This window comes from Pelobates fuscus, chromosome 10 (assembly GCF_036172605.1).
Source record: "Pelobates fuscus isolate aPelFus1 chromosome 10, aPelFus1.pri, whole genome shotgun sequence".
NCBI classification, from domain to species: Eukaryota; Metazoa; Chordata; class Amphibia; order Anura; family Pelobatidae; genus Pelobates; species Pelobates fuscus.
In genome coordinates this window covers 154,063,989-154,079,195 of record NC_086326.1, presented here as the reverse complement: position 1 = coordinate 154,079,195, position 15,207 = coordinate 154,063,989, and positions in this window count along the sequence as shown.

Below are 15,207 nucleotides of genomic sequence, written 5' to 3'. Positions count from 1 at the left end.
GTCTGGTGATTGTCCTCCTTCTGACGTAATCCCTTTGCTCTGGTGTCTGGTTTGTATCCCCTGACTGGCAGGGTTCGGAACCTCTAAAAAAGATTGTGCTTGAAAGTTGTTGGCCCCCCTCTCCCTACTGCTGCGATCAGATTCCGAGCTGGAATTTCCTGAGGTTTGATCAATAGTATAATGTCTAGGTTTGCGAATGGGTCTTCTTTTCCTCGCAAATCTAGGTAGATCACTGGTGCCGCTAAGCCACCTATAAACTCTGTGCTCCTTGTAATCGGCTGCCACTTTTTCTTGCTTATCCTTTTTGAATCTAATAAGATCCGTCTTGTAGCTCTTTACGTTATTTTCCAATTTCAGCAATGTAGAGGTCGCTTCTGAACTTGCCAGCAATAATGCCTGTCTTGTTTCCAACTCAGTAATCTTCCTTCTGATTTGAATCAGATCTTCCTTCACATCCTCAATGATCACTAGCATCAAGTCCAATGAACATTTATTAAGGACTGAAATCCACTTTTTACAGACAGCTGGTTTCAATCTACCAATCGTGGGTACATTACTAACCCTGAAGCCTCTCGGAATCTGGAGTTTCCGGTGGTAATCAGATAAAAATAAACCGTGAAGGTCCAAATCTGTTTCTCTCTTTTTTAATTTCAGCAATTCAAAATAAATATCACGTAGTGAAGTGGTGTTAGGAAGATCCTGTACAAAAGGAGACAACGGATCATTTAAAAGTTACTCATTCCCACAATTCAAATTGTTCTAAAATGGATCGACAGATCATTAAGTCTTTGGCTATGGACAAAGACATTGTTATTAGATCAGCGGACAAGGGCGGGGGAGTTGTTATCCAAGACTATGCTAAATATAGATTGGAAATTATCCAACAGTTATCTGATTCCCAGACTTATTTGAAATTGAAAGGCGATCCTACGCTTCAAGTTAAACTTTTAATTGACGACATTCTACTAAAGGGTCTAGAACAGAATTTTATTGATCAGGACCTCTGGGAATTTTTACATCAACTAAACCCGAGGACCCCAGTGATCTATACACTCCCCAAGGTGCATAAGAACCTTCAGGACCCTCCTGGGAGACCAATTGTGTCGGCGGTGGGAGGCATCCTAGAACCACTGGCTAAATGGCTGGATTTCTTATTTAAGGAAACGATTCAAAACCTTTCAACATACATCAAGGATACTCCAAGTTTCATTGATATGATTTCCAAGATTACCTTACCAGCTGGGCTGACATCACTAGTCACATGTGATGTGAAGAGTTTATACACTATCATACCCCACTCAGGGGGAGTCCAAGCCATGAAACGGATTCTTTCATCTTCAGACAAATACAGGGGCCCCCCAATCGAATATGTTATGCAAATTCTGGAATTGGTTCTTACTCAGAACTATTTTCGTTTTGAATTTGATTGGTTTAGGCAGTCAGCAGGAACATCCATGGGAGCGGCCATGGCTCCAATGTATGCGAATGGATTCATGTTCGAATTTGAAACTCAATATATATTGGAGCCATTTAAAGATATTATTTTATTATACGGCCGCTACATCGATGACATTTTTATGATCATCAAGGGAGATAATAGCACTGCAGAATCCATGGTCCAATACATCAATTCATGTACACCGAATGTAGAACTCACTATGACGGCAGACCCGCTTTCAGTGGATTTTCTGGATGTACGAATCATTAGAGAAGGTACTAAGTTGGCATATACACTCTACTCCAAGACTACGGACCGCAACACTTTGCTTCAGGCGAATAGTTTCCACCCCAATGCCCTCAAACGATCCTTACCATATTCACAATTTTTGAGGGTGGTGAGGAACAACTCAGATCCCAGTAAAGCTGAGGAACAATTGAAATTAATGTGGGATAAGTTCCACCAACGGGGTTACAGTGAACAGACACTCCATAAAGCCTTAGATAGGTGCTATTCAACACAAGTAGAGCCGAACACTGTATCAACAAGGAGATTGGTTTTTCCAACCACGTACACTACAGCATCTCCAAAATTCAAACGGATGATTGATAAAAATTGGAGAATTTTGAGGAACGACACGTCTTTACCAGAACCATTTCGCCAACCACCTATGATGTGTTATAGGAGAAATCGAAATCTGAAAGACCTGTTAGTTAAGACGGATCCTATACACTGTTACGAGCAGAAACAAGGCTCTATAAATCTGGGCTGTTATAAGTGCTTAGGTTGTGTCACTTGCGGACACATGTTATCCGGAAAATTCTTTTCCCATCCTCATACAGGGAAAAAGTACATCATTAGGCATCGGCTAACCTGCACCACTGATTATGTAATATATAGGCTTACTTGTCCCTGTGGGCTTACTTATATTGGCAAGACGGACCTGCCCCTGCGCGAACGGATTCGCAATCATAGATCCAGCATACGAGTGGCGTATAGGGATCAGAAATCAGACTTACCGGTGGCCAAACATTTCTTGGAGAAAGGCCACACTCTACCGACTCTGAAACTCATGGCAATCGACCATGTACCTCCACCCAGGAGGGGAGGGGACCGCAAGAAAATGTTACTACAACGTGAACTATATTGGATTAGAACTCTGAGAACAGTATACCCTGGGGGTCTGAATGAGAAATATACATTGACTGCATTTTTATAATTTTTCTTTTTCTTTTTCTGTGCCATTCAATGAACCTTTTTTAGAGATGGGGTATGTGATGCCCACCCTGAGGGATAGGCATACATACCTATGTTTCTCTCATAACCATGTCAATCCTGGAATATGTCACGATCATGGGGCGGGATGTGGATGCCCACCCTGGGGGATAGGCAATCCTCCCTTTGACTCATGGTGGCACTGGCACATTCATTATTTTGAAAACCTCAATAGTTTCCATGTGCCTCAGAATTGTAACTCATCATGATGATGATACAGAGGTTTGTAATGCATGGGTGTTTACTATGTGAGACAGTCGCAGCTCTGTTTATTATTTCATCTAAGTAAGATCGAGTTTATTTCTAGTAACTACACAAGTCAGTATTAGTTTAATTGGGTAGTCTAGTTGGAACCGTTTAGGTTATCCACCCCTATCTTATACAACTGGGATTTAGTTAACTCTGAGGATATATGTGCTCATGCGTTTAGGTGTTATCCTTTTGTTAAATAATCTTGTTATCTCGTATGGGCTTTTTTAGAGTCCGTTGTATATACTAAGAAATTGAATATAGTGCATCAGTCACAGCTCTATGTGGCCAGTGTGATTAATTTTGAGATCATTAGTAGTTATTTTGATCTAGTAACTGGCCAATCTCCAGTGAGTTTAATTGTGGAGTCTATTTTTGTAATCAGTTAGGCGATCTACCCCTATCCTAGCGATCTTGTGTGGAGTGAATTCCAGTGGGACATATGCCTTTATAATGATGTTTAAAGATGCTTTTGATTGGTTTTGTCTGAACTCTTTCAGAGTCACGAGCATTCCTGTTGATTTTCAGCCCTGCTTTCTATGAGTCCAGTTTACACATTAGCAAAGATATTCATTGCAGTAATTACTATTCTATGCGGCCAGTGTGACTAATGTTTAAGTAATTGATTCCCCTAGCGTAAAATAGTTGATTTGAATTCTTTTAATTGCACGATCTATGTGTAAGGTTGTTTTTTTATAATTGTTGATACATGTCACCTTCACAAGTGTGGTGAGTTATCATTATCTGTATGGTATATATGTGGGTTTATTTGTCTGCACAGTATGTCCTGACGAAAGCTTGAGGGGATCAAGCTGAAACGTTGACACCTTTGATGTTTTAGTGAGAAAAATAAAAGTTACATTTTATTAAGTCCCTGGAGTGCTATCTTTGAATTGTTCGTTGAATTTTGGCTGACAAGCACCGGGCATTGGACTACGGATCAGGTGGAGTGCAAGATTATTTGGTTTTTTTATATATATATATATATATATATATATATATATACATATATACACATATATACATATATATTTACAATAACATATTTAAAGTGAAGCGCGCACCCACAGGACTTCAATATAAATAAGATAACGTCAATTTTTTGCAGTTGTGCCGTACATACGTTCACTATTTCAGTCCCATTACCAAGCTTTCCTTAATATGTCAAGGTAGTTGGACCGAAAAATTTATTACATGCACGTCTGCTTAAAATAAATCAGCACTTTTGTTTATTTTGAAGCCTATGAGTGCTTTTCTTCACGTTGGAGTAATAGTTTTTAATTTTAAGTTCTCTTTCCTAACTCTGTATCTGCACACTATGCTGCCACAATGCATTATGGGGCTGGTAAATATTTTTTTCCAGGGCTGCTTTTAATTCCCAGTCCGGCCCTGGGTACCATATAGAGTTTGTACAACCCCCTGTCCAAACAATCATGCCGCACCGAATAGCATTCTCCGCACAAGACGAGGGCTTGGTGAGCAAAGAGATTCTCACCCTACAAGAAAAAGGCGCCATATATCAGGTCCCTTCACCCTCCCCTGGGTTCATGAGCAATCTATTCCTGGTACCCAAGAAGGGCGGCGGAGTACGCCCAGTCATCAACTTGCGGCCCCTAAACGCGTTTGACCAGTACCACCATTTCAAAATGGAGGGTATCCACTGCCTGCGAGACCTGCTCAGGTTAGGGGACTGGATGGTCAAACTGGACCTCACAATCCCTATTGTGGAAGAGTGTCGCCACCTGCTCCAATTCCAATGGGAAAAGGCGACGTGGAGATTCTGATGCCTTTACTTTGGACTCTCATCGGCCCCTTGGTGCTTCACCAAGCTACTGAAGCCCATTGTCGCCTTATTACGCAGCAGGGGCATACGGATGATCATATATCTGGATGATATGCTCATCATGGCACACGAGGTTCATCAACTTCGACAACACCTCTCATGGGCACTAACATTGCTACAAAATTTGGGATTTCTCATCAATTGGGAAAAATCGGTACTTAACCCGTCCCAAAACATGTAATTCCTAGGTTTCCACATAGACGCAACTACCGGGACACTCAGTCTCCCGACAGAGAAAGTCAAGAGCATAAAAAAGGAGATCCGCAGAACGCTCACATGACCAGTGTTAACACTGCGACAACTAGCCAGAATAATCGGACTCCTCTCAGCCTCTATCCAGGCAATCTTCCCGGGGGGCCGCTACACTACAGGGCCTTGCAACGACTAAAAGCCACACAGCTACGCTCAGGGCACTCATACTCCGACTCCGTACCACTCGACTACACGGCCAAACAGGAACTCACCTGGTGGCTGCAACATATGGAGGCATGGAACGGCAGGGCAATCTTTGGGACTGCCCCGGATTTCACCATAGAGTCCGATGCGAGTACACACAGTTGGGGAGCGTGTTGCGGGCCTACCTCCACCGGAGGAATTTGGTCATACTCAGAGAAAGAATTACACATCAACAGTTTGGAAATCATGGCGGGATCATTCGCCCTGAAGAGCCTCCTCGGGAACGCAACCAACTGCTCGATTGTCCTACGAATGGACAACATTCCAGCAGTCCGCTACATCAACCACCTCGGTGGCACGAAATCAAAGATATTGGCAGACCTGGCCAAGGAGTTCTGGCAACACTGCCTGGCTCGCAATATTTTGGTCCATGCGGAATACATCCCGGGCAAGTCCAACGTAGTAGCGGATTGGCATTCCAGACATCTGCATGACGCCAGCAACTGGCGACTAGACCGCAGTGTGTTCTTACGACTTTAGACGCTCTGGGGCCCGATGCGAATCGACCTATTCGCATCTTGGTTGAACTCCCAACTACCAACATTCTTCAGCTGGAGACCAGACCCAGACGCACTAGCAGCGGATGCTTTTCGCCAACAATGGCCGAACAGCCGATTGTATGCCTTTCCTCCGCTCTCCCTCATAGCTCGAACACTGGTGCATCTCAGACGTACTCAAGCATCAATGGTCCTCATAACCCCGTTTTGGACAGCTCAACCATGGTTCCCAACACTCATGGAGATGTCCATACAGGGAGTGCAGAATTATTAGGCAAGTTGTATTTTTGAGGATTAATTTTATTATTGAACAACAACCATGTTCTCAATGAACCCAAAAAACTCATTAATATCAAAGCTGAATATTTTTGGAAGTAGTTTTTAGTTTGTTTTTAGTTATAGCTATTTTAGGGGGATATCGGTGTGTGCAGGTGACTATTACTGTGCATAATTATTAGGCAACTTAACAAAAAACAAATATATACCCATTTCAATTATTTATTTTTACCAGTGAAACCAATATAACATCTCAACATTCACAAATATACATTTCTGACACTCAAAAACATAACAAAAACAAATCAGTGACCAATATAGCCACCTTTCTTTGCAAGAACACTCAAAAGCCTGCCATCCATGGATTCTGCCAGTGTTTTGATCTGTTCACCATCAACATTGCGTGCAGCAGCAACCACAGCCTCCCAGACACTGTTCAGAGAGGTGTACTGTTTTCCCTCCTTGTAAATCTCACATTTGATGATGGACCACAGGTTCTCAATGGGGTTCAGATCAGGTGAACAAGGAGGCCATGTCATTAGATTTTCTTCTTTTATACCCTTTCTTGCCAGCCACGCTGTGGAGTACTTGGACGCGTGTGATGGAGCATTGTCCTGCATGAAAATCATGTTTTTCTTGAAGGATGCAGACTCCTTCCTGTACCACTGCTTGAAGAAGGTGTCTTCCAGAAACTGGCAGTAGGACTGGGAGTTGAGCTTGACTCCATCCTCAACCCGAAAAGGCCCCACAAGCTCATCTTTGATGATACCAGCCCAAACCAGTACTCCACCTCCACCTTGCTGGCGTCTGAGTCGGACTGGAGCTCTCTGCCCTTTACCAATCCAGCCACGGGCCCATCCATCTGGCCCATCAAGACTCACTCTCATTTCATCAGTCCATAAAACCTTAGAAAAACCAGTCTTGAGATATTTCTTGGCCCAGTCTTGACGTTTCAGCTTGTGTGTCTTGTTCAGTGGTGGTCGTCTTTCAGCCTTTCTTACCTTGGCCATGTCTCTGAGTATTACACACCTTGTGCTTTTGGGCACTCCAGTTATGTTGCAGCTCTGAAATATGGCCAAACTGGTGTCAAGTGGCATCTTGGCAGCTGCACGCTTGACTTTTCTCAGTTCATGGGCAGTTATTTTGCGCCTTGGTTTCTCCACACGCTTCTTGTGACCCTGTTGACTATTTTGAATGAAACGCTTGATTGTTCGATGATCACGCTTCAGAAGCTTTGCAATTTTAAGAGTGCTGCATCCCTCTGCAAGATATCTCACTGTTTTTGACTTTTCTGAGCCTGTCAATTCCTTCTTTTGACCCATTTTGCCAAAGGAAAGGAAGTTGCCTAATAATTATGCACACCTGATATAGGGTGTTGATGTCATTAGACCACACCCCTTCTCATTACAGAGATGCACATCACCTAATATGCTTAATTGGTAGTAGGCTTTCGAGCCTATACAGCTTGGAGTAAGACAACATGCATAAAGAGGATGATGTGGTCAAAATACTCATTTGCCTAATAATTCTGCACTCCCTGTAGACCTCCCGAGATTGCTACCAGATGTCTTATTCCTTTTATCGTACCCAGAGGGCAACCCACCCCCCCTTCTGGTCCAGGGGCACTTCAAACTCTTAGCGTGGCTCCTTTCAGGGGACCCTGGATCGTACCAGATGTTCCACAGGAAACTATCAAGTTACTGGCAGGAGCTTGGGCGCCTGGAACAAGACGCTCCTACCTCTATGCCTGGAACGGATGGAGTAGTTGGTGCGTGGAACAACAGGTGGATCCCGTACGTGCTCATGTAAATTACCTGTTACGCTTCCTTACCAATTTGTATATTCAGGGCTTGGCCTACCGCACCATTAATGTCTACAGATCAGCAATCTCAGCAGGACATCAGGGAATAGATGGGACCCCAATGGGTCAGCAACTATTGGTATAGCGTCTCCTACGTGGAATTCGGTTTGCTCGTCCACCACAACCCCGATACACGTCACTGTGGGATGTCAATTCAGTCCTGCAACTGTTGGAATCTTGGCCAAAAAATGAAGCACTCACGTTTAAACAACTGTCAGCGAAACTGGCCATGCTTCTTTGCCTGATCTCTTGCAAGAGAGTGTCCGATGTTAGAGCGCTGGATTTCGATGCACGCTCCTTTACCCCCACAGGAGTTTCATTGAACATCTCCAGGCGTACAAAGTCGTCAATAACCTCAGTTTCATACCCTTCGTTCCCACATAACAATAAACTCTGCCCAGTGAACTGTTTACGGGAATACGATAAACGAACCTTGGGTTTCAGGAACCCGATGCATCCAGAATTGTTTTTGGCTATCAAACAGCCTCACCAACCTGTATCCACGGTGACTCTCGCCCGCTGGGTGAAATGGATAATGGCTTTGGTCCACATTGATACCACTGTGTATGGCGCACACTCTACTAGAAGAGCCATGGCGTCAAAGGTTTTAAGTTTGGGCTGTAGGTTAGAGGACCTCCTGAGAACAGCAGATTGGTCTTGTGAATTGACATTTAAGGAATATTATTTTCGACCTACGGAACATGTGTCAAGTATAGTTATCTCACAGCTTTGAACTAGCCTAATAGGAGCTTCCGTGTCCTTTAAAAAAATTACCAGATTTTACCAATTACATGACGTAAAGTCATGATTTTATAAAGGACACGGAGGCGAGTATTAGGCCACCCGGATCAGATACAACCAAATTTGTATCCCAGCCCAGGTACGTAATAGGTACTTTAGTAGAATGAGTTATTTATATAGTTGACTTTGGTAAATATATCAAACAAGTAACGATTGCATGTTTATATATAACTGATTACATAAACAGATCAATTTGCGTAAAATAATAAGATGAAAATAGTTGGCATGGACACATTTTACCATTTGTTTTCTTTGTCCTTTCCAGCCTGAAATCTACAGATACCCATTGATGACGGCGATTAATCTCGCAGTTTAAGAGGATCAGTTCCGGAAGATCCCTCGTTGCTTATGGAAGGATTCAACGTGAAGAATTCAGTTGCCAACCTTTTTGTGTTTGGTTTATAACGAGTTTGTGGTTAATTTCTACTGGTGATTTGTTAGCTTCGGCACCATCAGGAAAGAGGAAGAGGAGGAGGTTACATGAGAGGATATCAGATAAGGACTGTTCCTATTGGTTAAGAGATAATGATGTAATGTTAACCCTGTGAGGGTAGTTATGCATGTTTTTTCTACAAATAAACACCTTAGCTTTCTTTGCTGCTGAGGAATAAAAGAAAGAGATAAGCCTAATACTCGCCTCCGTGTCCTTTATAAAATCATGACTTTACGTCATGTAATTAGTAAAATCTGGTAATTATCTTGGCCAATTCGCACATCTCAAGGATATCATGGTATGGAGAGTCATAGCACCAGGGAATTATCTTGGCCAATTCACACATCTCAAAGATATTATGGTATGGAGAGTCATAGCACCAGGGAATTATCTTGGCCAATTCACACATCTCAAAGATATTATGGTATGGAGAGTCATAGCACCAGGGAATTATCTTGGCCAATTTGCTCATCTCAAGGATATCATGGTATGGAGAGTCATTGCACCAGGGAATTATCTTGGCCAATTCACACATCTAAAAGATATTATGGTATGGAGAGTCATAGCACCAGGGAATTATCTTGGCCAATTTGCTCATCTCAAGGATATCATGGTATGGAGAGTCATTGCACCAGGGAATTTTCTTGGCCAATTCGCACATCTCAAGGGATTTGCAGACCCAACTGAGGAGCTATTTCCCCAGGGTTACCCTCGCTCTAAGAGCACAAAACATAACTTTCTAGTAATCCCATCATTACATGTGCCTACTTTGACGACTGATGCATCTCAAGAAGGTCTCAAACAATGGGAAATTCCCTGCAAAACCACCAAGACCACTTTACCAACACCTGGAAACACATGCTGCCTCCCATCATTCCCTTTGAAAGGTTCTAACAGATACTAGAAGGACTACAACTCCCATCATTGCTTTTGACAGGTTCTAACAAATACTAGAAGGACTACAACTCCCATCATTGCCTTTGACAGGTTCTAACAAATACTAGAAGGACTACAACTCCCATCATTCCCTTTGACAGGTTCTAACAAATACTAGAAGGACTACAACTCCCATCATTCCCTTTGACAGGTTCTAACAAATACTAGAAGGACTACAACTCCCATCATTCCCTTTGACAGGTTCTAACAAAGGACTACAACTCCCATCATTCCCTTTGACGGGTTCTAACAAATACTAGAAGGACTACAACTCCCATCATTACCTTTGACGGGTTCTAACAAATACTAGAAGTACTACAACTCCCATCATTACCTTTGACGGGTTCTAACAAATACTAGAAGAGCTACAACTCCCATCATTACCTTTGACAGGTTCTAACAAATACTAGAAGGACTACAACTCCCATCATCACCTTTGACAGTGTAACGGCACCCCCAGGCAGTAAATCCCCCCAGACAAGACAAAGCTCCATATTGAGGGTCAAGCAGTGGTCTGGTTTATTCAGGCCTACCTGCCCAGTATTTATGCAGGTCTCCCACCTGGTGGACACTCCCCTAGGGGACCAAATGGGAGACTGTGACAAGGGACAGACATGCACCAATCACAGACACACAGAAGTAAAACATCCCCACAATGCAACCTAATTCCCTCCCCTCTATCCAGGAGATAATTGGGAAGTAATCCAATTATCTCCCAGGACAGAGGCAAATCGCCATTACACACATGGTTATAATAAAACACTAAAATACAATAAAATACATAATGTTACATTTCTCACATAAAATATATACATGTAACCCATCCCCAGATAGCTGGGATCTGAGCGCACAATTGTACCGAATAGCGCTCTCATCCTATACACACAGTTCAATTGCCATGGAGCCAAAGTCTTTAATTACATGAATAGGCTCCATGGCTGTGCTATCTGGGTTAAAGCATTCACATAAAACAAAGTCCCGAATGATCAGGTGTTCAGTTAAATAGCCACGAATAGAAGCTGGAGAAGGGAAGGCTGGAGGCTCAGCGGTGCCTGCACGTAAAATTATCCGCTTTTAGTGCACTGAATCCGGGCTGAGCACCGCTGGCCGTCCGGGGAGCTCCATAACACCGCCACCTAGCGGCCGCTAAGTGTAACCACGGCCACCAAGTCACAGTCAATGAAGCTGCGGTTAACCGCAGCTACTGGGTGGTCAATTGACTGCACACGCTCGTTAAGCCGTGGTTAACCGCGGCTTCAGGGAGGTAGATTGTCGGTGCACGCCAGCTTCTGGGCGGCCAATTAACAGCGCCTGACGGCTCCCCACGGCTCCTGTTTGTTTGGTAGATAGAATCTACCGAACGGCTGTGCAGAAAGGCATGAATGAGCCTTTCTGCACAGTAAAATAGACTGTTTAACTGCCGGTCTATAGTCACAAGGGAGCAGGCAGGCAACCCTGCTCCTCCAATGTACCGTGGCGAGATTGATCTCATCACAGACAGGTTCTAACAAATACTAGGACTATAACTCCCATTGTTCCATTTGACATGTTCTAACAAAGAGCAGAAGAAATATAATTCCTATCATTCACTGCAATTTATTTTGTAACAATACACAGGTGGACTTAAAGGCCCATCATTCAGTTTCAGTGTCTAACAATGAGTGTAAGGACTAACTAAACAATATGATATAATAGGCATAACAGAAAAATGGTGGGATGAGACACCTGACTGGGCAGTTAACTTGAATGGGTACACGTTATTTAGGAAGGATAGGAAAAACAGGCAGGGTGGTGGGGTATCTTTGTATGTCAGCCATGAGTTAAAATCAAATCTTAGGCATGTGGAGTGTGACGAGCAAAATGTGGAAGCTTTATGGGTAGATATCTGCTTGGAGCAAACAAAGAGAAATACGTTATTGGTTGGGATATGTTATAAACCACCAAATGTAAATATTAATGAGGAAGAACTGCTGTTAGAGCAAATTGGTAAAGCTGCAAATCGGGGTAACACTTTAATTATTGGAGATTTTAATTACCCAGACATAAATTGGGATATAAGGACTAGTACTTCAGCAAGGGGAATCCGGTTTTTGAATGTGTTAAATGACACCTTTATGTTTAATCTTTTAACCAACAAGTAGGGGAGCATTTGGGAAATAGTGATCACAATATGGTAACTTTTGAAATAAACTAAAAAAAGCAAAAGATGTGGGGTATACTAAAACATATAATTTAAATAAAAAGTAAATTTCAATAAGATTAGGGCAGCTCTACAACATATCGACTGGCATAAACTCCTTAGTGATAAAAACACTGAGGATAAATGGAAACTATTCAAACAAATATTAGAAAGGTACATTTCTCAGTGTGTACCATTGGGTAATACATATAAAAGAAACAAATTAAAACCAATGTGGCTTAGTAGAGAAGTAAAACAAGAGATTAAAAAAAAGAAAAGGGCATTTAAATCGGGCAAATCAGAGGCATCCTATATAAGATGTAAGGAGGCCAATAATGCTTTCAAAAAGGCAATTAAAGTGGCTAAACTAGAAAATGAGAAATTGATAGCTAAAGAATGCAAAACCAACCATAAAAAGTTTTTCAAGTACATCAATTCTAAAAAAAATGAAAGTGTAGGTACATTGGAAACAGAGATGGACCAGGAAAAGGCAGAAATTTTAAATAACTATTTTTCTTCAGTATATATTAATAAGGATCCTATGGCAAGGGATATGCAAATGGTTGCTGCAAAAAAAGTTGCAGATAACTTGTGATTGGATAACTCGAGACAAGGTGCTACAGCTGTTAGAGAAAATTAATGTGAATAAAGCTCCGGGGCCTGACGGTTTTCACCCATGAGTACTTAAGGAGCTAAGTAGGGAAATAATTGAACCTCTGTATTTAACTTTTCAAGATTCTTTTGTTTCAGGTATTGTACCGGAGGATTGGAGGAAGGCAGATGTCGTTCCTATATTTAAAATGGGTTCAAAATACTTGCCAGGAAATTATAGACCTGTGAGCTTAACTTCTGTGACTGGGAAAATATTTAAAGGGCTATTAAGGGATAATATTCAGGAATTCATTGGTAAGAACTTTGTTATTAGCAATAATCAGCATGGTTTTATGAAACATGGGTAATGTCAAATTAACCTAATTGCATTCTATGAAGAAGTAAGTAGAAGTATAGATCACGGTGTTGCAGTGGATGTGATCTACTTGGATTTTGCCAAGGCATTTGATACGGTTCCTCACAATAGGTTAGTCTTCAAACTAAAATAAATTTGTCTAGATGATTATTCTTGTTCTTGGGTAGAACATTGGCTTAAGGATAGAGTACAATGAGTTGTCATTAATGGTAATTTTCCGGCTGGACAAAAGTGGTAAGTGGTGTCCCTCAGGGTTCTGTTTTGGGACCACTTCTATTTAACATATTTATAAATGATCTTGAAATAGGCATTGAAAGACATGTTTCAGTGTTTGCAGATGACACAAATCTTTGTAAAGTAATAAAATATGAGCAGTATATTTCTTTGCCGCAGAGGGATTTGGATAGATTGGGGGACTGGGCACTAAAATGGCAGATTAAATTTAACGTAGAGAAATGGAAAGTTATGCACTTCGGGGTTAAGAATGCACAAGCAACTTACACCCTAAATGGTAGTGAACTAGGGATAACCACACACGAGAAGGATTTGGGAATTGTCATAAACAACAAATTAGGCAGCAATATGCAATGTCAATCTGCAGTTGCTAAGGCCAGTAAGGTTTTGTCATGTATAAATAGGGGCATAAATTCTCGGGATGAAAATATAGTTTTGCCTCTTTATAAATCGCTGGTAAGACCGCACCTTGAATATGCTGTGCAGTTTTGGGCACCTGTTCTAAAGAAAGATATTATGGCACTAGAAAAAGTCCAGAGACGAGCTACAAAATTGATAAAAGGAATGGAGCATTTTGGTTATGAAGAAAGGTTAAAAAATTAAATCTCTTTAGTTTGGAAAAACGGCGCCTTAGAGGGGATATGATAACATTATACAAATATATTTGGGGCCAGTACAAACCATTATCTGTAAATCTATTCATAAACAGGGCTATACATTAGGAATCGACTGATATTGATTTTTTAGAGCCGATACCGATAATCTGTGAACTTTCAGGCCGATAGCCGATAACTTGCCGATATTCTGTACATTTACCATTTTGAAAAAATAAACTATTTCTAAAGGTAAATGCACAAAATATACATGCCACGTGTAGTGGATGCAGTGTGTTTAGACAGGGGAGCTGTGTGTGTTTGTGTAGTGGATGCAGTGTGTGTTTGTGTAGTGTGTATATAATGAATGTAGTGTGTGTGTGTGTGTGAAGGGATGTAATTTGTGTAAAATGGGTGGGAGGGGAGGGGGACACTTTTTATTTTAATAATATTTTTACGTTTTATATATTTATTTATTTTAGTCCCCCCCCCCCCCTCCCTGCTTGTTACCTGGCCAGGGAGGGGGGATATAGCATTCCCTGGTGGTCCAGTGGCATTGGCTGAGCAGTGGTTCTCTGCCTGAAGAGGTGGTTTTGTCAGAGTCTATACAGATGTTTAAACTGCAATTGGATAAATACTTCCAAAAACATAACATACAGGGATATAATTTCTAATTAGTGGGGTAATAGCTGCTTGATCCAAGGAGACATCTGACTGCTATTTTGGGGTCAAGAAGGAATTTTTTCCTAGTTTGTTGCAAAATTGGAAGCACTTCACACTGGGTTTTTTGCCTTCTTTTGGATCAACAGCAAAAACATATGTGAGGAAGGCTGAACTTGATGGACGCAAGTCTCTTTTCAGCTATGTAACTATGTAACTATGTAACTCCCATCATTCACTGTAATTTATTTCGAACAATGAGTGGAAGGACTATGACTCCCATCATTCAGTTTCAAAGTGCCCAATAATGAGTAGAAGGACTATAACTCCCATCATTCAGTTTCAAAGTGCCCAATAATGAGTAGAAGGACTATAACTCCCATCATTCAGTTTCAAAGTGCCCAATAATGAGTAGAAGGACTATAACTCCCATCATTCAGTTTCAAAGTGCCCAATAATGAGTAGAAGGACTATAACTCCCATCATTCAGTTTCAAAGTGCCCAATAAT